Source organism: Balaenoptera ricei, chromosome 14 (genome assembly GCF_028023285.1).
Source record: "Balaenoptera ricei isolate mBalRic1 chromosome 14, mBalRic1.hap2, whole genome shotgun sequence".
In the NCBI taxonomy this organism is placed as follows: domain Eukaryota; kingdom Metazoa; phylum Chordata; class Mammalia; order Artiodactyla; family Balaenopteridae; genus Balaenoptera; species Balaenoptera ricei.
Genome location: NC_082652.1, coordinates 24472205 through 24494970, shown reverse-complemented (window position 1 = coordinate 24494970; position 22766 = coordinate 24472205). Strand labels below are relative to the sequence as shown.

At 50.3% G+C, this 22766-nt stretch overlaps 1 protein-coding gene across 2 annotated transcripts in view; it reads right to left on the bottom strand.

The window, feature by feature from the left end:
- Nucleotides 1-22766, bottom strand: part of TPST2 (tyrosylprotein sulfotransferase 2) — a 56639-nt gene that overhangs the window by 21740 nt on the left and 12133 nt on the right. The window lies entirely within an intron of this gene.

The following is a 22766-nucleotide window of genomic DNA, read 5'->3' as shown; positions in this document are numbered from 1 at the left end:
ATCTGTGAGACTCGGACGCCAAGCTCTTAACCACTGCATTAAAGGAATGGGCCGTGAACTCATAGGGTCTGGCATGAAGCCTGGCTGATGTGGAACCGAGGGGATCCTGGTGTGCATGTCACTACTATGTCCTTACCATTTACTGGGGGAGGGGGTGGGTGGCAGATTTTTAGTCCAATTCTCGCCTTCTCCCATTTTACAGATGTGAAAATTGAGGCTTGGGAGCAAAAATCTCTTCACAGAGTCACAGAGTCTGAGGCTCAACTTCCCTTTGCTTCATCCCAGCCCAAGAGGTGGGGTGGGGGTGGTTTAAGGATGCAGCTCTGGAGTTGGATGATTCCCTGACTAGGTAGATTGTTGTTCTTCTGAGCCTCGGTTTTCCTATGCTGTAAAATGGGCTATTGGGAGGTTTAAACAAGACAATAGCAAATACTCAAAAATCTCAGCGATTATTTTATTTGTGCCATGATGCAAATACATTGGGCGTAGGACCATTTTTGTGGTCCTTTCTCCCTTCCTATTCGCCCTCTCCTTGCCGCTATACAGTTTTTTTTCCTCTCCCTGAAATACCAGGGATTAGTATATCTAACCCCAGGAGGAGAAGGGTTCCCAGCCCCTCCCCCTCCTCGCAGCTACAGAATACGCAGGCCTGGCATTCCCAGGGCATATGGGTGGCCAGTGAAGAGAAGCCTGGTTCTTGGAATAACAACAACAAACACAATTAGGGACCAGGGCCCTTGAAGCTTTTCCGGAGACGAGATGGCTCAGGCCCAGCTGCCCTCAGGCAGCCCTTGAAATGCCAGAGAGTTCAAGAGGCCTGCCAGGCGGGCAGCTCCCACGGCCCCTTTCGGGGTGGTGAAACGGGGCTGTCAGAGCCTTCAGTCACTCAGAGCTGCGATGCCAAGACTCCGACATGACGCATTTGCCACAGGTCAGTATTTAAATTTAAATTAAGTAAAATAGGGACCTCCCTGGTGGCGCAGTGGTTAAGAATCCACCTGCCAATGCAGGGGACACGGGTTCGAGCCCTGGTCCGGGAAGATCCCACATGCCACGGAGCAACTAAGCCCGTGCGCCACAACTACTGAGCCTGCACTCAAGAGCCTGCGAGCCATAACTACTGAGCCCATGCTCCACAACAAGAGAAGCCACCGCAATGAGAAGCCCACGCACCTCAACGAAGAGTAGCCCGCGCTCACCGCAACTAGAGAAAGCCGGTGTGCAGCAACGAAGACCCAACGCAGCCAAAATAAAATAAAATTTAAAAAATTAATTAAAAATAAATAAATAAAGTAAAATTAAATAAAATTTAAAATTCAGCTCCTCATTGGCACTGGTCACAATTCAAGAGCCCAGTGGCCCCCTGGGGGCTACCATACTGGGCAGAGCAGATTTAGGATGGAGTCAGCACATGATGGCCCTTGGGCGAAATCCACCCCTCAGCCTGTTTTGTAAGGCCTGCAAGCTAAGAATGACTTTGATATTTTTTTTTTTTAAGGGAAAGAGAAGGAAGAGGATGCGGGGCGGGGCAGGGTGGGGGAGGGGGAGGGGGAAGCAGCAGCAATAAGAAAAATTCTACGTGTTCCGCAAAACCTGAAATATTTACTATCTGGTCACTTATAGAAAAAGTTTTCAGGCCCCTGATCTAGAATATTCCCATCATTCACACAAAGTTCTATTGGATAACACAGACTTGGAAGACACATGAGAGGCATGGGGAGGGGTCATTGAGCCCTCCTTCTCTTGTAGGAGGAACATCAGCATTTATTAAGCACCACTGAATATTTAACACCAGACCAAGGGTGTTCCACACCGCTACCTCATTTTATCCTCACGACAACTCAATGGCAGGGCGGAGCGGGGAGGGGGCGCCTTGGTTCTCCAATTTACGGATGACAAAGGCCCATGGGGGTGCAGGGTAAGCACGACTATGCCAAAAAGCAAAACCACCAAGTCAACCGAACCAACCAGCAAACACAAACCCCATGTACGAAAAATGAGAAGGGAACAGACTCAAAATGCCACAGGGGTGGTAGGTGGTAATATTTTTCTCCTAAAAACACATGGTGTTGTTATATTACCTTGATCTATATAATAATAAAATGGCTAGTATTTTTTGAACTGTATGCCAGCCATAGTAGGGGGTCAGACTGCTTGGGCTCAAATCCTGGCTCCACCAGTTACTGGCTGTGTGATCTTGGCAAGTCACTTAACCTCTCTGAGCCTCAGTTTCCTTCTGTAAAATGGAGATGACAACAATACCTCCTAAGAGGCTCACGTATGGCACCAGGGCACTAGAAATGTGGCCAGTGTAAACGTGGAACTAGCCTCATATGAGTATTGGGAAGTATAAGTGTTAGAACATGTTAGAACAGAACCTGGCACATAGCAAGTGTGCCTTACTAAGAGGGAAAGCCAGTTTCCAAATCTGGTTCTGACTTAGCAATAACATCCTTGGTCTCGTGTCACCTGGCTCATAAAATGGGGGCAGCAGGAGAGGATGGGAGAGGACTTCGCTCCCTTCCCACTGACCCATGGGCTGCCCTGAATGACCACTGGAAGGAAGGGGAGGGGAGGGGGCTGGTCAGTCTTCAAGATGCCCTTAGGCCAGATTCATTCATTCCCCAAATGTTTACTGAGCATGTACTATGCTTGGAAGTAGATGCTGGAACACATCAAGGGCAGCACACCAAGGCCTCTGCCCTTACGGAGATGATGTTCTGGTGGGGACCCAGGAAACCAGCATGTCAGATAATCACAATTGTGACTGTGTAATGCCCCTGGTGGGGGGGAAGACATGCCCTAAGGGGTCAGACTCACTTGAACTTTCCAATTCTGCATGATTTCTCCAAGCTCGGCACATCAAGAGGTTCCCAAGATTGGGGGGCAGGGGTGGGGGGCTGGAGCACAGGACGCCAGCTCAGGGGGCAGGTCATGGCACTTGCAGAGGAGCCTTGGAGGGGTACCTGGTAGCCACATGCCCAAGCTCAGCTATCAGCCTTGCAAGCCCTCTCAGTGGGAACCAGCTCCCAAACATTCCATCACCATGGTGACCACCTACCCCGCTGGGCCCTGCGACCTCACTGCCCCAAGCCTCCCGAGCAGAGTAGGGGAGACCGGAGTTCCCCCTTCAGGATCCCTGGGGATCAGAGACCTCCAACCCACTCCGGAGGGAAGCCAGCCAAGAAGAGCCTGCCAGAATCCAATGGGGCAAGAGGAAGAGGCAAAAGAATAATTCCGAGATTTTGGATGAGGCTTGAGCATAAGAAGCACCATGGGGTGGCTCAAGAGGAAAGAAGAAAAGCCAGGCTACAGCGCAGCCTTCGAAATATTAGCTCATACTTACCAAGCACTTTCTGTGCACCAGGTACTGAGCTAAGGGTTTTACATGTATCACGGAATTTTGTCCTCACTACCCTGTCCATGACCCCATCTGACTCTTCCTTATTAACCATCTCTTTACTGGGGCTCAGAGAGGTAGGTTCACCTGCCCAAGGCCACACAGCTGGTAAGTGGGGGAGCTAAAAGGAAAACCCAAATCTTCCTCTCTCTCCATAGCCCATGCTCCTAGATCCAGGATCTCTCTTTCCTGACGAGCTTTGCATTTTTTTTTGACCTAAAATGATCAAAGCTGGACCCCCACGTGCCACCCTGCCTCCCTCTCAGAGGCCCAGTTCAGCACCCTGTTGGCACAAGCTCAGGGTGGGGAGTGATTAGGGCGGAGGTTACTTCTTGGCTCTTGTACTCAGAGGCTGGGTGTCCTGCGTCAATCCAGCTCTCCAAGCCTCAGTGTTGCCATCTGAGAAATGGGAGTAACACTTGGGACAAAGAGAGTCATGAGGAATTCCATAACTTCATCGTGCCCAGCACGGACGTGCAAAAACGTTAGCACTGAATATCATGATCACTGTCATCACAGCACGCAGATGAAGACCGGAAGGAACCCGAAGACGAAGAAGCCAGTGGCCCGGTGAGGTGGGGTTGGCAAACTTCTGTGAAGGGCCAGGAAGCCAACGATTTTGGCCCCGTGGGTCAGAGGGTCTGTGACAGCTACCCACTCTGCCTCTGCACCGTGAAAGCAGCCGGAAACAACACATCCAGGAACGCACATGGCTGGGTTCCAGCCGAGACTATTTACGAAATCAGGCGGCAATCTCGATGCGTCCCTCAGGCCATCGTGGGCCAGGCCCCTGCTCTGTATGAGCTCCCAGGGGAACTGGGACAAACCCACAAAACGCAAATGCTGCGGGTGACCGTGGAAGCTGGTGTATATTCGGGTTCTGGGCCCAGTCTCGGAAGGACTAGTGAGAGGACTCAGGCAGCCGGCCTCTGGTGAGAAAAATGGGCAACTCAGGAAAATATTTGATATTTTTTAGAAAAACAAATGCACGTGCGCACACGGAATCATCCGGTGCCTGGCCTGTTGCCAAGTAAAGATTTAAGGAGAGAGACTTGTGTGTGCCTGGCACTTTGCTGTGCATTTTGCCCCTAACAACCCGGGGAGTAGGGGGAGGCATGCTTATTAGCCCCGTTTGACAGAGGCGGAAGCTGAGGCTCAGAGAGGTGAAGTGTGCAGCCCGAGGTCACACAGATAGGGACAGTCTGAGCCTGAGGTGGAACCCAGCTCTGTCTGATGCCAGAAGCCAAGCTTTTAACCATCACCCCCAAACCGCTACCCTGCCCAACTCATGGATGGGGGCGATGCATGTCCAAGGTCATGCAGCTGCCCGGGGCAGTAACCAGCTCAGCCTCTTGGCTCCCATGTCCCAGCCTTGCCCCCAGCGCCTGGCACAGCCCTCCCTCTGGGCTTCCTGTTCGGGAACACACGGGCCCCTGCCTGATAAAGAGTATAAACAGGAAAGGGCCAGGGTGACCTTGCAAGGCCCGGGCTTCCTGCACCCACGCCACACAACACACACACACACACACACACACAACCTGTCTCCATTCCTCTGTCTAGAAGCTTCCAGAAGTAGGGGTGGGGGGGTGGGATGAGCACTGTAGTGGGAGCTGTACACACTGGGCTTGGAGTCCCGGTTCTGGTGGTTACTAGCAATGCAGCCTGGGTTGGAGCAGGGGAGGTAAAGAGCGATGCTACCTATCTCCTCTGTGCCTCAGTTTTCTCGTCTGTGGATGCTAATATGAACTGAGAGACAGCGCTCAGAGCTTTGTTACTGTATCCCTGTTATTTCTCCCCTTTAAGGTGGTTCGAAACCTCTGCGCACATCAGAATCACCTGAAATTCTTAAAAGGCAGATTCCTGGGTCCTGCCCCCAAATATTCTGATTTGGAAGTTCCCCGACGGAGCCCAGGGATCTGCATTTACCGAGCGCTGCCCCTCCCCCCTGAGCTATGAAACACTGCGTGGGGCACTGAATTCAGCATTTGAGGGCTATTTACTGGCCAGGCTCGGGGACTGCAGTGGTCCCAGCATGGAGGCCAAGAGCCGGACAGGCCCAGGTGCAATCTGGGCTCACCCACCCACCAGCTGTGTGACCTTGAGCCAGCGACTTCTCCTTTCTGGGCCTTACTTGCCTCCTCTCCAGAATAAGGGTGCAAAGCGCACCCGCCTGGTGGGCTGTCGTGAGGCTGGCACATGGCGGGAACTTAGTGACATCGTTTCTTAGGAGGGACACAGGTCTGCCAGTGAGGAGTGTCAGGGCAACAGACACAGGACAGACAGACAAGCCACCCAGAGGGGGATGGACCCCAGGACAGGGGGTGTACACATCCGGGTGCTAGAGCTCCCAGGGCCACACCCAACGGTCAGCCGGACGGACCCCGCACGGGGCAGCGTCCAGCACCATCACTGACTCTCCCACAACCCGGAGGGAGAAAGCACCTCTCTGATCAGGGCACAAATAAGAAATGCAGACTAGGGAAGCGGCTGCCCATGCTCTCAGGGTGGTGCCGGGCAGCGGAAGGACTTGAACGCACGCCCAATCGGGTCTTTGACCTTTCTGCTGCCATGGACCCCGTCAGCCATCTGGTGAAACCTATGGACCCCTTCCCAGAAGAGTGTTTTTAAATGGAATCAATTACGTAGGAGTAAAAGGAAACCATTTATAGTCGAGTCTGGCTAAGAACACACTGATGAAGACGCTGTGATACTGTCACCTATACGCGGCTTGATTAAAGCCATGAATAACCAGATCGAGGGGTGGGCCTCATAACGACTGTCATTTGCGTGTTGTGATGGGTAGAGGTGTCTGCGGCAACAGAAATATGATATGAAGATACATATGGTTTCTATTGGTGACCAAGGCCCAACTGCTGCTGCTACTATGATTGCAATTTGTCACCTACACTGATGCCTGGAGATGCTAATTAGTGTAAATAGAGATGTCATTTTTTTTCCTATCCAGATTCCTGGGCCCCTGGGAATCAAAGACTGTGACTCGGAGAGCCAGGAGCTGCACCCCTGCCTCAGGAGGGCCCTGGGCTCCCATTCCTCCCTCTCCCTGCCCATTTCCTCGCTCCACCATCGAACAAGAGCATGGGAAGGGTGTGTACCAGGAAAAGCTCGATGGCATATTCTGGGGTGTGGTTTAGTTGTTTTGATTTTATTTAAAAAATAAAAGGGACTTCCCTGGCGGTCCAGTGGTTAAGACTCTGCGCTTCCACTGCAGGGGGCCCAGGTTCGATCCCTGGTCGGGGAACTAAGATCCTACATGCCATGTGGCACGGGGAAAAAATAAATAAATAAATTTTAAAAATAAATAAATAAAAATCAGAGACAATAGAACTATTATGAAGGGCATGTGACGTCCACCCATGCTGGCCTCACACGCCAGCATGTGACCTTGGAGAGTAACTCCAGTCAGAAGTGGGTGGAGGACATCAGGGACCGGAGTGGGGGTGACCTTGGCCTCAGACACTGCACACAGGGCCCTGAGGGGAAGCAGAACAAGGCGTCTGCATCTCCGTCGCCAGCAGAGGACAGAGTCCCAGGTATGTGGTCAGTCGGCCCGGGTGTACACCTGCCTCTGCTCCAGGCCCCTAGCGGTGTCCTCTCCTCTCCCTGGGCCTCAGTTTCCTCATCTGTAGAACGGGTCCACCAACTCTCACTAGCAAGGCTGCGGCGAGGATTTAAGTGAGATGGAGGCTTAACTGTGAGAAAGCACAGAGGGCTGAGGCTGATGCTGTAGCTTTTGGATAAATATGGGTTCCACACGAACCTGTGAGACAGAAGTCAGCAATGGGGGGCAAGCGGGTGGGGAAAGGAGGTTGGCGGGGGCCCAGGCTGTAAGTAAGGAGCTTGGGGTTATCCTGGGGGCAGTGGGAAGTGGTGAGTGCTGGTGAGGTTGGGGCTCTGGGGGTGGACCCGGCTTTTTCTAGTGTAGGATGGCTTAGAAGGTGAGGGCTGGAGGCCAGGTGAGAGGTGCCGGGGGATCCAGGGACCACCTCAAAGGAGAGGAGACGGAGGACAGAGGGAAGAAGGTGGCCAAGAGGCCAAATGCTCTGGGCCAGAGGAGGTGACACGGAGACTCCACTCTAGCCTCAGGCCAGGCAAACTCACAGCCTTTCTTGCCATGGGCCTCACCGGCCTCATCTGTCCAATGGGAGTCGGAAGGGAGAAAGTGGCCAGGGAGCGCCTGGCGACTCAACGGAGAGCGAGAGGTTTGCCTGGCAGGGCCGGGATGATGAGGCCTTGACCGCAAAATTTAAGGGGGTGCCCCCAACTCAGTAATCAAGATCAATAACATTTTAATGCAACGTTTAAAAACGAATGCCCAAAAACAATGACGAACAAAACATCACATTTTTAAATAGGATAAATAATGGCACTATGCTAAGCTGTATTAGAGCCTGAGGCAAAAGGGAAACAAATCAGTAATACTGATCCTGTCTTTGTTTAAAATGTGGACATATTGTTCATCATGGATATTTTTTCATGGATTTAGATTTTTTTCTGCTAACGGCTTTACTGAGCTCTAATTCATATATTGTAAATTCACCTATTTAAAGTGTACAATTCCACGGTTTTTCGTGCATTCAGAGTTGTGCAAATATCACCACGATCAATTTTAGAATATCTTCATCACCCCACGGAGAAGCCCCGCACTCAAGCTACACCCCCTACCCCTCCTCCCCCCAGCGCCTGGCAACCACTAATCTATTGGGTTGGCCAAAAAGTTCGTTCTGGTTTTTCATAACATTTTAGGGAAAAACCCGAACAAACTTTATGGCCAACCCAATACTTTCTGTCTCTATGGATTTGCCTCTTCCGAACATTTCATATAAACGGAATAACATAAAACGGGGTCTTTAGCTTCTTTCCTTTAGCATAATGCTTTCAAGGTTCACCCGTTGGTTTTGATTTTTTTTTAATTTGCATTAAAACAGTATTTATCTTGATTGCTGAGCTTTGGGGCACTCCCTTAAATTCTGTACCCAAGTCAAGTGCCTCATATACCTAATCTCAGCCCTGGGTCTTGGGATCCCTCCAGACTAAACCCGGGTATCTGCAAATCCTAAATTGAGAACACAGTTCTGTTCACACTGTACCCAGGAGCTGGGGAGCTTGGGACCCCCCCCCAAACCACCCCCGGCCTTGACAGCAAAGGATGCTGGGAGTCCCTTGAGGAAATCCATGTGGAGTGGTGGAAATGGGTCCCCACAAAGCCCCACTCCTCCTGGAGTGATTCTGTCTCCACCTGCCCTGAGAAATCCTACTGCAACTTCTGCTTTGAGATGAGCATTTATTGAGCTCTGGCTGTATACATCATGTGTCACCTCTCCACACACTGGGCTCAGTGGGCAGCCACTTCATTCCCTTTCCTTGGACAGTCACAGCGCACCCACCTCAAAGACACAGGGCATCTGAGAACACGGGAGGTGAGGCACATGGCAGGGTGGCCCAGTGGTTAAGGGCCTGCATGGAGGGCTCGGGAGGGGCTGGGGCCGCATCCGGCTCTGCCAAGGACAGGCCAGGAGGCCTGGGCCTGGTTAACTTCAACAGCCTCAGTTTCCTCATCTGTAATATGGGGTTGAACTGCCCACCTCAGAGGGTTGCTGTGATGACCACTGAGGCAAGTGCTTAGGGCAGGACCCGGCAGGAGGAGGATTTCAGTAAATGCCAGCTCTTAATTTATCATCATCTCTAACTAGACACCCTAATTAAATATTCCACAGTACAACAATAACAGACCTGTTATTTTTTACGGATATGACCGTAAAAAAAGGAGGATTCATTACCCTATGGGTCATCTGGGATGTGATGTTAGGTGATAAAAAGGTTATCTGATTCCACTCTGGTAGATATTTATGTTGGGAAAATACTCCAGAAAGGTATACCCTAAACTGCTAACTGGAGCTTCATTAATTTCTCCTTTTTTCCCTCTGAATTTTCTAACTATTCTACAGTGGGTATTTATCAATGGTGTGATGTAAAATAAAAGAATGGAAAAAAGAAATTGGGTGATTTCTAGGTTTGTTGCACAATATTGAGACCTCAAGCCTCGGAATGTAGAGCTGGTCTTGGAGGAAGCCTGGTGAAAGCCCAGAGTCTGGTCAAGGTCACACAGCAAGGTCATGGTACAGCCAGGCCTGGGCCCAGCTCTCCAGACACCCGACCCAGGCTCCTCCCTGCTGGCATCATGCTGGTTCATTCTCCTAGTAAGATGAGGTAGGCTGGCCTCCTGGTTAAGAGCCTGGCTCTGGAGTCAGGCTGCAGATCCTGGCGGGGCCATGAGCTACGTGACCCTGGGCAAGACGCTTAACTTCTGTGGGCATCAGTTTCCTCCTCTGTACAATTAGAATCAGACTTGCAGCAGTGCCATAGGGCCTTTGTAAGGGTTAAGTAAGATAATGCATGAAAATGCATTGTACCATGCCTACCAAACAGTAAGTACTCTAGGCCCTATTATTATTATTATTGTTACTATTATTATTACTACCAGTATTAGTATTTGGAATCTAGCAATGTCATAGAGAAGCTATTGTAGGGCATGGAATGCTAACTCAACAGGAAGGAAAATTTCGACTTGGGTACTAGGGAGCCATGGCAGGTGTTTGAGCAGGAGAGGAGCAGTACGACTCTGCAGCTGCACAGGGCTGGCTGCCAGCGCCCACCTACAGGGACTGTCTCCGCCAAGGTCCTCATCACAGGCTCCACATCCTTGGCAGTCCTCCCAGTGCTGCTGGGCCAAACCACAGTGCAACTGCCACAGGCTACAGCCCTGCCACCTCCGGCCTTGACTGCTTCCTGGGTGCCAGTTGGGCTGCTGAACATCAAGTGATCAACAAGCTGGGGGACTTGAAGCAGCCCACACAGCCTCACATGTGATGACCAGGAGGTCCAGATGCCCGGCAGGGAACACAGGGTGGCACAGGAGAAGTGGTCCCTACATCAGAGCCATGAAGACCGATTTCCAGTCAAGCCTAGCTCCTACTTTGCTGTGTGACCTTGGGAAAGTCCCTTCCCATCTCTGAGCTCAAGTTTGCCCATATGGAAAGAAGAGCTTAACTGCTTCATATGCTTAGGGGCTGCCAGAGGGATGCAACACAATAAAACAACAATCGTTTCCTCTGACTGCGCTCCTGCTAGGTGCCAGGTGCTGTGCTGAGCACTTCAGGTGTGTACTCTCACTAAATCCCTGCACTCTAGAAGTGGGTCCCTGGACCATCCCTGTTTTTTAAATTTATTTAATTACTCAAGTCACAGTTATAACCTCCATATTTAAAAATAAGAGAAAAGGCTTAAGTCTCCTTGGAGCAAAATCTCCAGTCTTGTCCTCTTCCCTCATTTCTAAGAGGTAACCACTGTCGATCATCTTAGGGAGGAGCCCCCCACACCTGCTTTCTATGAAGTTACAGCCAAAATCATATCTGAATGGAAATTACATAGGGCCTCTCTCCCACCCTCCCAGACACCCATCCTTTGGTCCTTCCATTCACCCTTCCTCCTTCTAGCCACATACTGGGCCTGATTTTGCCCCTCTGGGGCAAACTGGCGATGTTTGGAGACAGTATGGGCTGTCACAACTAGGGGTCATCTGATGGGTAGAGGTCAGGGATGCTACAATGCCCAGCACCCACCACAAAGAATCATCCAGCCCCAAATGTCGGTAATGCTAGGGCTGAGAGGCCCTGGATCACACGTAACCTGAAACTGGCTCGGTTCACTCCACACCAGATTGGGGAGATCTTCCCATGTCAGCATACTGATTCTGTCATTCAGTAAACACTGCGTGAGCACCTACTGTATGCCAGGCCCTGTTTAGCATGGGGCCACATCAGTTAATGACACAGGCAAAGCCCTGGCACTCAGAGTACTGCCATCCTCTCCGGAGACAAGACACATCAACGTGCAGGACCCCAATGGGTCTCCCTCCCTCTTTTTAATTGCTCCAGAGCATCCCCGGCAGGGACGGCTGACCATTCATTTGGCCAAAGCCTTCCTGATGGACATTTAGGCTATTTTCATCTTTGACGCAACACGCCCCATCACAAAGGGACATGCCTCCTTGTGCTCGTGAGTGAGAGGCACCCCACGGCCTTGACAATGCATCAGCAGGCTTCCCTGGAAGCTTGCTAGTCCCACTCCAGAGGTACAGGATCAGAGTCTGCATTTTACCCAGCCCCCAGGCATCCCCACGCACATTACAACTTGAGAAGCACGGCTCCACTCTAAGTAGCCGCCTAAAAGCAGTTGGCTGACTTGGGGGCCAGGCATCCTCTACGTTTCAGCAGAAGTGCCTTCCAAAGACCCTCCTGCCAACGGTCTGCAATTCCCCCATCTGCACCAACTCTGTATTGTCAGATGTTACTGTTTTTGCCGAGCTGACGATTCCTCCCATTTTCCAGATGTGGAGACTGAGGCTAGACAACCAACACCCGGGGCTGATGACTTCTAAGGCCTCTGCCATCTCTGGCTTTTAGGATTTGGCCACATCCTGGGCATGTTCCATGCCAGCTTCCTGCCCAAGCACTCTGGCTCTCAGAAAGCAAAGCTGCTCACCTAGCAAAGGAAGACATCCTGCGGGAGAGCAGCTCTGTAGAGGGAAGGGGAGCTTCTGTAAATACCACCGGGGAGGCTGCCCTGTGCCCATTCATGTCCAGTCATCCAGGACAAAGGACCAGCTGGATCCTGGTGCCCACCTGTCCTTTAATGCACAGGAGGTGACGCCAGGACTCCGGGATAAGGGCAAGGATGGGGGAAGGAAAGGGCTCTGGAGCCAAGGAGCTGGTGCGGACCCCAGCTTTGCTCTCACTAGCTGCACATCAGTTTCCTCTCCTGAAAAATGGGCTCATGCCACTCACTTTGGAGAGCTGCCGTGAGGACTTATGTGCAGATCAGTCAACAAACAGTAGCCGCCATCTGGAGCCCTGCCTTGGGCTGGCACTGCGCTGCTGCACTCAACTTACTACCGCTACACGGCAATCAGCTGTGCTCAGCGTCGCCATCCTCCCCACTTGACAGATGAGGAAGCTGAGGCTGAGAGAGGTGCCGCACCCTGCCCTTCATCACACACTGAGCTATGGCCATGGGAGCAGTGGCCTTGGGCCTTATAGGGTCAGACTCCTCATCAGAATCCTGCCTCTGTTGTGTCGTGTGACACTGGGCAAGCTGCTTCGCCTCTCTGAGCTTCAGCTTCCAAAGCTGTGAAATGGGAACGTAGTGCAGGGATCGGAGATGGGAAACCCATGCAAACTGGAGAACGTACGAGATGTTCCTCCCCCCGGGCTCCATGCTGTCATCCCCAAGAGACCCAGCCCAGGAAGACCCGTCACCTGTCAGCACCCATAATCTCTCCTGTACTCTCCGTACAACATGGGTGAGGCCAGGCAGAGCCGGTGGCCCGCTGGGAGGGAAAGCCACCTGCTCAGGGTCGCACAACTGGTAAGCAGTGGAGAGCAGGGCCAGGCAGCAAGAGGCAGGGTATCCAACCTGAGTGGGGTGCAGGCAGCAGCCAGGGTAGGGTGCAGGCCAGGCTGGGGCTGGCAGGTGTCTGGAGCGGTGGCCACCAGGAACAGGTGGACCTGTACCGGCCGAGGTCTCTCCTACCGGCTCTTAGCAGTGAGGCCCCTCTGAAGGACTGGTCAGTCCCAGTATGTGCCCGCTTCTCCCCAAACGCTCCTCCTCCCTGGGGGCCCAGCCTGGCCACCTGTTCATGGATTGGCAGTGGACACGACCTGTCTGGGACATCACAGCTTCTCTCTGCGGCCAGAGCTCAGGCCTTCCAGGCTATTCGGTCTCCCTATGGCTGGTCTTGACCTGTCCTCTGGAATCTTCTCTCGCCACTGTGGCCAGAGGGTGTAGCTGCCACAGAAACCTGACCACGTCACCCCCTGTCTAAACCCTTCCACGAGCCCTCAGCCTCGGCACAACGCTCCAGCTCCTCCCCACGGTTTATAACAGCAACATCCAGTAGAAGTTCAAGGTCAGCTACATGTGAAAGTCAATTTTCCAGCAGCCACATTAAAAAGGTAAGAAGAAAAAGGTGAACTTAAACTTCATAATAGGTTTTATTTCACCCAGTATATCCAAAAATATTATTAATCAATATAAAAATGATTAATGAGACAATTTACTTGCTTTCTTAGTACTAATTCTTTGGAATTGGGGCTGTATCTTCTATCATCAATGCATCTCAATTTGGATGATCAACTGTCAGTAGAAATACCCAATCTGTAGCTAAGTTCATAAAATTCACAGATGGAAAAGTACATCCACATCCCCGAATAGTTCTACACATATTTAAAAGTTTTCCAAGAATGGAATGGAGTATCTGTTTTGAAATCTAAATTTAAATTATATTAATAGAAAATTCAGTGCCTCAGCTGCATTAGCCACATTTCGAGGGCTCAACAGCCACAAGTGGCTTGTGGCTCCCGAAGCAGACACACAGGTTCAGTCCTTAACTGCCTGGTCCCCACAGCCCTCTCACACCTCCTTTCCAGGCCTGGCCTAGACACGAGTGGAATCTCCAAGCACGCCCTGAGCTCCCACCACCGTGATTCATCCGTGTCCTTCCTCAGCATCCCCCATCTCCTGCCAATTCCACTTCCTTCATCCGTGTCCTTCCTCAGCATCCCCCACTTCAAGCCCTCTCTGACATCCAAGATCACATTCCTGGTCCCTCTGTTCATCCCCCTTATAATAATTTCACATGGCATTGGCATGGTCCATCTAGAGGTTCCCCAACCTCAGCGCTATCGACATTTGGGCCAGATATTTCTTGTTATGCGGCTGTCCTGTGCACTGTTCAGCAGCATCCCTGGCCTCTACTTACCAGATGCCAATAGCATCCCCTCCCCAACTGGTGACGGCCAAAACTATCTCCAAGTGTCCCCTGGGGACACAATCATTCCTGACTGGAAACCAGTGCCTGGTACACAGAAGGCACCCAAGCGTGCACCTAAACAGAAGAGGCTTACCCAAGTATACTCTACTATGAAGCTCGCCTACTCTGGGAAGCCTTCCATGATGCCCTAGCCCGGTTCGTGTTCTTCTGGGCTCCCACAGCCCACTGCACTCACCCCGGTGCAACCTCCTCCAAGGGCAGGAACTGGGTCTTGTTCACTGCCATATTTTCAATCCCTAGCTCGGCGACTGGTATAGAGTAGATGCTTAATAGATATTTATAGAACTGACCCAAGAAACAGGGATGACTTATGCTGAAAAGCCCCACGGGGCTAGTTTTGCCTGTTTTAGTTCAGGGCTTTCATCCCTGCAAAGATGCTAATAACAGTGCCAGCTCCGTTTACACACCAAGCACTAGGCTAAACACTCTAGCCTAGCAGAGTGTTGAGAGAGGGAAACTGAGGCTCAGACAGGTGAGGGCTTGACCTGTGTTCAAATCAATGACTTGGAGGCTCAAAACTCCTGGTTCTACCCCTTACTGATCAAAAGAAGTTACACGTGGAAGAAGATATTTGCAATATATATGGCAAACAAGATATCTGTATCCAGAATATATAAAGAACTCTGGGAAAGCAATAAGAACAGGAGAGGCAACCCATTAGGAAAAGGGGCAAATTTTAAGAGACATGTCATCCAAGACGTTATCTATATAGTTAATAAGCATGTGAAAAGGCGCTCAATCTCATTATCCAGCAGGGAAATAAATGCAAAATAAAGGTACAACGTGGGGCCACTATACCTCTGAATGGTTTAAAAAAAGAAAAAAAAAGAGGATAATACCAAGCGTTAGCAAGGATGTGATTCGATCAGAACTTTCAAGTTCCACGGGTGGGAGAGTAACCTGGCACAATCTCTTTGGAAAAACTCTTTGGCATAAGACACAAAAGCTGACCTTGCACCTACCCTATGACCAGCAATTCCACCGTTAAGTGTATATCATCAGAAATGCATCTAACTGTTCACCGCAGAGCACATGTCATGTTCCTGGCAACATTATTTGCAACCGCCCTCAACTGGAAACTACTCAAATGCTCATTAACAAGAAGATGGATAAATAAGCAAATACAAATAAGTCCATCCATACTGAACAGCCAGGAGAGAAAACGAGCCAGAACTTCACAAAATATGGGTAAATCGCTCAGATAGTATGCTGAGATATTAGCCCCAAAAGCCAGTACAAAAGAGAACATAAGTTTTTATGTATGTAAAGCATTTTTATGTATGTAAAGTACTTTGTATGTAAATAAAGTACAAAGACAGGTGAAATTAATCTCTAGTAGGAGACTTTGGGATGGTGGTCACCCTTTGTGGAGCCTGGAGGGGGCATAGGTGTCTTGGGGGGCGGGTGCTGGGCATGTGTTTTTCTTGATCTGGGTACTGTCACAGGGGCATGTTTATCTTTTGAAAATTCATCGAGTGGTCCACTTATGATGTGTGCACCTTTCTGTATGTCTGCTTGACTTCAATAAAAATAGTCTTAAAGAATCACACTTCGCCAAATGCAGCTGGGCACCCTCCCACCCACACACCTTTGCTGTCCGTTCCAGAGGAACACACAGGACTCCATTCATTCATTCAAGGACCTCTGGCTGCCAGGCACTCTCCCAGGGCCCGGCTTGGTGCCAGGTGCCAGGGACAGAAAAGTGGATTGAGCCTCGGCCCCCGATTTTGCCACTCACATCCCAGTGCCTGGCACACGTACCCCCCAAACCCACATGCAAAAAAAATGAGCCACCAGGCTGGGGTGGCTTCTGATCAGGGGCCAAGGAGGTGATGTCTGCTTGTTTTGCTCTCTCTCTCCCGCTTGGTGTGAGAAAGTTTTCCGCTTTTTCCTTATGCTGGACCAATCCCGGCCATTCTGGCACAGGTAGAAAAGGTTTCGTACTCTGCTACTTGTCTGCCACCGTCTTCCCTCCCGCCTGCCAGGCTTTCCTCTGCTCCCCACAGGCTGATGACTCCTGTGTTGTCATCTCCAGCCCAAATCTCTCTCCTCGACACCAGACTTGGCCATCAACTGTCTCCGCGTCACCTCCACTTGGCGTTGAGCTGGGACCTCAAACTTAAACGTATCCAAAGCTAATCTCCTCGTTTCTCCCCCTAACTCACTCCAGTTGTGCGCAGCTCATTATGCCCGCGCCAAAAGCCTCAGAGGCAGCAAGAAGCCCTGACCCCTCTCTGTCTCTTCCACCCCAACCCAACCTTGCAGCCAATCCTGTCAACTGCACCTTCAAAACAGAGCCAGGCAATGATTTCTTGGATCTGACACCAAAGGCATAGGTAATAAAAGAAACGAAATAAACAAACTGGACTTCATGAAAATGAAAACATTCTGTGCTTCAAAAGACACTACCCACAGAGTAATAAGGCAAACCACAGAACGGGAAAATAATATTTGCAAATCACAGAACTGATAAGGGATTCATATCCAGAATCTGTAGAGAACTCCTAAAACTCAACAACCAAAACCAAGCAACCCGATTCAAAAATTGCTAAAGGACTTGAAAGAGCATTTCTCCAAAGAAGATACACAAATGGCCAACAAGCACATGGAAAGATGCTCAGCATCACTAATCATCAGGGAAATGCAAATCAAAACTACAGTGAGATGCCGCCTCACACGGATTAGGATGGCTAGTGTTAAAAACAAACAAAACCCAGAAAAACAGAAAATAACAAGTATTGGTCAGGATGTTGAAAAACTGGAACCCTTGTGCACTGTTGGTGGGGATGTAAAATGGTACAGCCGCTGTGAAAAACAGTATGGAGGGTCCGCAAAAAATTAAAAATATAATTACCATATGATCCAGCAATTCCAGGTCTGGGTATCTACCCAAAAGAATTGAAAGGAGGGTCTCAAAGAGGTATTTTTACTCACAGCATTACTCACGATAGCTAAAATGTGGAAGCAACCCAAGTGTCCATCGATAGATGAATATATCAACAAAATGTGGTAGTTTATACAACGGAATATTATTCAGCATTAAAAAGGAAGGCAATCCTGATACGTGTTACAACATGGATGAGCCTTGAGGACATGATGCTCAATGAAATGAGCCAGTCACAGAAAGACAAATACTGGATGATTCCACTTATATGAGGTCCCTAGAGCAGCCAAGTTCATAGAGACAGAAAGTAGAATGGTGGCTGCCAGGGGCTGGGGGACGGAGGATGCGGAGCCAGTGTTTGATGAGTACAGAGCTTCAGTTTACAAGACGGATGAAAGAGTTACTGGGGTGATGGATGCTGGTGATGGTTGAACAGCAATGTGAAGACATTTAATACCACTGAACTGCACACTTAAAGATGGTTAAGATGATAAATTTTATGTTGTGCGTATTCTAACACAATAAAAAAAGAGAAAAAAACCCCCACCAAACCAGAGCCAGAAGCCACTTGCTCCACATCACTCACACTTGCTGGGCGTTTGTATTTTGTGTATCCACGTCTCATCACCCTGGACCAAGGTACCCAGGTCTCTTGCCTGCCTAATTGCTAACTGGCCTCGCTGATTCTGCCTTAGTCTCCTCCGTCCATTGTCAGCGAGCAGCCAGAGTGACTGGATGAAGATGGAAGTCAGGTCTCGGCCCTCCTCTGCTCTGAATCTTCCCGTGGCTCCCACTTCACTCGGGAGAAGCCAGTCCCCACACAGCCCACAGGCTCTAGAGGCTCAACCCTGCCCACTGCCTTCTGTCCTCATTCCGCACCTGCCCTGCCTCGCTCTCCTCCAGCCACACGGCCCCTTTGCTGGTCCGTACACGCACGCGCATGCGCGCGCGCGCACACACACACACACACACACGCACACTGCCTGGACGCCCTTTCCCCAGACATCCACTTGGCCTTCCTGTCCTCGTTCACGCCCCCTCCCCAGCACCCATTTCACACTGCACCCTGCCCCCACCAACACAGCACCCCAGACCCCCCTAACCTGCACCATTTGTCTTTTCTCCCCAGCACTTCCCAGTAGCTAACACGGCCCGTAACTGACTTCCTGTACTTACTGTCTGGGGTCCTTGAGTGCTTTGCTCGCCAGAGTGGAGCATAGTGCATACTTAGCACTAAATGCTTACTGAACAGAATTCTCGCCCTGGGCCCCTCTCCGGGCCCCTCTCTGCACAGCAACCATGAAAATACCTGACTTCCCAGGGCGACCTCAACTCACCACGTTATCTCCTGACCTTGGTTCCCTTCCAGGCTTCCCTGTCGTACAAGCCAGAGAATCCAGATCCCTGTGAACCCCCTCCCCTCCATGAGCCTGATCCAGCTCACCACTCAGCCCTGTCCAGCACCCCAAACCGCCATCACCTCCGACCTGGCCCCCTGCTCTTGCCCCTCTCTGCACAGCGGGCCTGTCACTTTCTGCTTGTACGACACTGCTGAGACTCTCCAAGGCTCACCACTACCTTCAGGAGGTAATTCTTCACATGGCTTATGGGGGGCCTTGCAATCTGACCCCGAGCTCTGGCCAAACAGAACTACTATCAGCCTGGAGGGTGCCACGCACCCCTGATTTTCCTATCCACATTCTCAGGCTACCTTAGACTCCAGGTGCGGACACCTGACCCAGGCCTGGATAATGATAGCATTCTGCTCCCAGGTCACAGTACTGGTTCAGGGATGGATACATGACTCAATCTAGGTCAATGGCACTTGGCTAGAGACTCTTGCAAGATCCTCTGGGGAGGCGAAACAAGTAGGGTACGGGGCCATTTCTAGTCACCACTTCAGAGCCTTCCTGAGACTGAAGCCAACCCAAGAATGTGGAGCTGAGAGATAGAGACATGAATCTCTGATATTAGTTGGGCTCCTGGATCCAGCCATGCCTGAAGCCATCACTACCCCTCAACTTTTTACATGAGCCTATAAATTTACTTTTTTGCTTAATTCCATGGAACTGGGTTTCTGTCTCTGTTACTCAAGAGCCCCAACTAACTGGTACCTACATACCCTCTCCTCATCCTTACCTTGGCCTGTTTGTTATTGCCTTTGCTTAAGCATCACCTTTTCCAGGAAATCTTCCCTGAACACCCAGCCTGTAGTAAGCACTCCACTATGTCTCCCGGTCCCTTGTCTACCCCTTACCATTCTCTATGATAACTGCTGTTTGCACCTCCTTGAATGTCGGGAGCTCAAGGGCTGAGGGGTCTTGCAGTCTTAAAAAAATTTTTTTTTCTCTTCCCAACCTTAACACAGAGCTTGGCCCACCCAAAGGCATTCATATTTTATTTTTTGAGCTCACTTTGCAGGTTACTAAGTTTCCCCAGGTATCAGGGAGCTGTGGAAAAAAATGGGTTTTGCAGAAAGATGGAGGTGAGTTTGAATTCTTCACCTGTCAGCTTTGTGACCTTAGGTGAGTCACTTAACCTCTCTGAGCCTCATTTTCTTACCTGTGAAAGAGGAGAGCAGCTAAATACACATAAAGGCTTTCATACCATATTGGAGCAGATTAAATACTCCATTAAGGGCAGTGCCTGCTTCCATTTTCTCCCCCAGGACATAAACCCTGCCTTTCCCTTTCATTGCTGCTCCACCACTGGTGTGGGCATCTGTCAACCTGCCTGCTGAGAATGCATTCTCGTCTTCTGGGATCTGTCCTTGTGACTGGGGTAGGGCTGACCCCATGCCCAAGACCAGCAGCTGAGGTCTGGTCAGTAAGAGGGTACAGATGCTCATGGATGGGTAAGAGACTCCAGGTGGATGAATAGGAATCAATCCCAGGATTTGCAAGAATTATTAGAGAAATAGTTCTCTTATAGCTGAGATAGCTAAATTAGCAGGATGTATGCCTGGAGATGTTACTGGGGAGAGCATGCCTGAGAAAGAAGCCGTCACAGAAGAAAGCCCATCTGAGAGACAGAGAGCAAAAGAGAGAGCGTTCTGAGACAGTGGAGCACCTGGATACAGCTGTACCTGAAGGCAGTCTACCTTTGGACTTAACCATTTACCTAACTCAATAAATTCCCTTATTTTCCACCTTAACTATTTTAAATTCGGATTTTACCACTCAAAGCCAACTGATTCAGACACATAATAGACTCTTTTTGACCTTTGCACACTTACCTCTCAAGTGGTCTTCTCCCAGGCCCCAGCATGACTTTTTAAAAAATTTGTTTTGACAATCTAAGCAACACTGATTTCCAAAGTCTTATTTGAAGACTCACAGTGATGGCTGGAGCCAGCTAACCACTCTCACTTCTGCCCCAAGGGTGTGGATCTGAGTTTTCCTCAAGCGAAACTAACCGGAGAATATCCTTACCAGAGGCCAGAAGGTTGTTCTGATACTTTATGCTTAGAAAGTCTTTGATTAACTTCCCCCTTCCCCTGCCCCTTAATTGTAGTTTATGGCTTTTCTGATTGCACTTCTTTGGTGTAGAGGTTTTGCAGTGGCGGACAGCCAAAAAGGTAGAAAGGCTTGACCAAGAACAAAGCAAGCAGGTAATAAATACTTGCTGATGTAATGTTCCCAGATAAGACAGGTCTTTCGTCCAGGTGATCTTTAGGACATCTGAGCGGGGGACAGGGGTGGGATTTGGGTGGGGGTCTTAAGAGCACAATTTGCAAGCAGCACATCCCTGGGAATCTAGTTTCCTGGGACATCAACCTGCCCTGCTGCTTCCCTCTTGGACAAACACAGCCCAGGACTGGGAGACCCTCCTCCCTCTCACGTGCTCCTGAAGCAGGTGGAAGAGAAAGAATTTCAAAGAGCTTCACGAGCTGCTCAGAACAAGAACACTTAAAAAATCAAAGGGAGGAACCCATGAGGAGAACCGTCTCCTCACAGTTCACTGACTTCTGGAAGCCAGATTCAGAGTGAGTGAATGGCCTTTCTTTAAAGGAAAATGGTTTGGGGCTCTGAGAGGGCCTGGGACCTTGTTGGAGAGTATCTGAATCTGCAGACTTGCCCAGACATCAGTAGGAACAGAGCCAGGGAGCAAGATGCTGTGGAGAGAGTCCCAGAACTTCTCTGAGCCTCAGTTTCCTCATCTATAAAGTGGGTGAACAACACAATCCTCATCACTGTGAATTACTGAGCAAGTCTATGCATCAGGCACCACATAACCTATCTATAATCGTGCCAGGAACTCAAGAGATGGTCACTAATATGATCGCCATTTTACAGGTGAGGAAACTGAGGCCCAGAGAGGGGAAGGGGCTGGCCCAAGGTTTCACAGCTTGTGCACGAGCCAACTCAAGTGCGTCTGACCCCAAATCCCCATCTTTCCACCAAGTAAGGGCTCCTCTTGATGCCTGCCTCATGGGTCATTGTGAGGTGTCAATGACATCACACACAAAAAGATAAAGATGCAGCTGTTTGCTCAGAAACTGGCAAGACATAGGGATTTAGGTATTTGAGAAATGAATGGATGGAGACACAGAGAAATCTCTTGAGTCCTCATTACTCGCTTCATCTGGGCTCCTGATGTCCTTAGTCCTAAGTGGAGAAGGTCCCAGACAGCGGAGCTGGGAGACAGTGACAGTAAGCAATCACATCCTTTCAGTAAAGGTGCACACACCTGGGTGTCCTCACCCTCCACAGTGTGGGCTTTCCGCCATGGGTCTGGCTGTGCCCACCACTTCCTGCCACACCCCCGGCCCAAGGGGAACTTGCCACCCACCAGCCGACCTCATCAGAAGCGGGCCAGGGAAGAGCCATCCCTTCTCACCCATCCGTGTGGGGCTTTACCCCACACTGGTTTTTCTGGACCATAAGGTGAGAAGATGATGTGCTGTGGACCTCCCCACGCCATGCAGCCCAGGACCGCCCAGGGTCTCCAGCAGGAAGACATGCTAAACGACCTCTGGGGTCCAAGGCGAGAGTCCAGCCTTCCCCACCTGCCCCGGCCCCACCAGTTTCACCTCCCACCACTCACCTATGGAGCCCGCAGGCCCCCCGAAGAAGGGCCAGGTTCAAATCCCATCCCTCCACTTCCCCAGATAAGAGGCCCAATTCCCCTCATCTGAAAATGGGGATAAAAATGCACCTCCCTGGGGAGGGTGGGAGGGAGGGAGATGCAAGAGGGAAGAGATATGGGAACATATTGTATATGTATAACTGATTCACTTGGTTATAAAGCAGACGCTAACACACCATTGTAAGGCAATTATACTTCAATAAAGATGTTTAAAAAAAAAAAAAAAAATGCACCTCCCTGGAGGGTGAGATGACTTTTGTCCCTAGGAGGCCCTTAGCGGAATACCTGGCACACACTGGGGCATCAGTAAACACTGGCTACGAATATCATGATTGTGACACCAAATGCCTTCTTGTCCCTATACTGTCACTGACACTATAACTTCTTCCTATGACACCTCCCTTCCCTTCTCATCCCCTCTCTCTAATAGTTACGGTAATAACAATAGTAATAATCACAATTACCAATTGCTGAGGGCCTCTTAT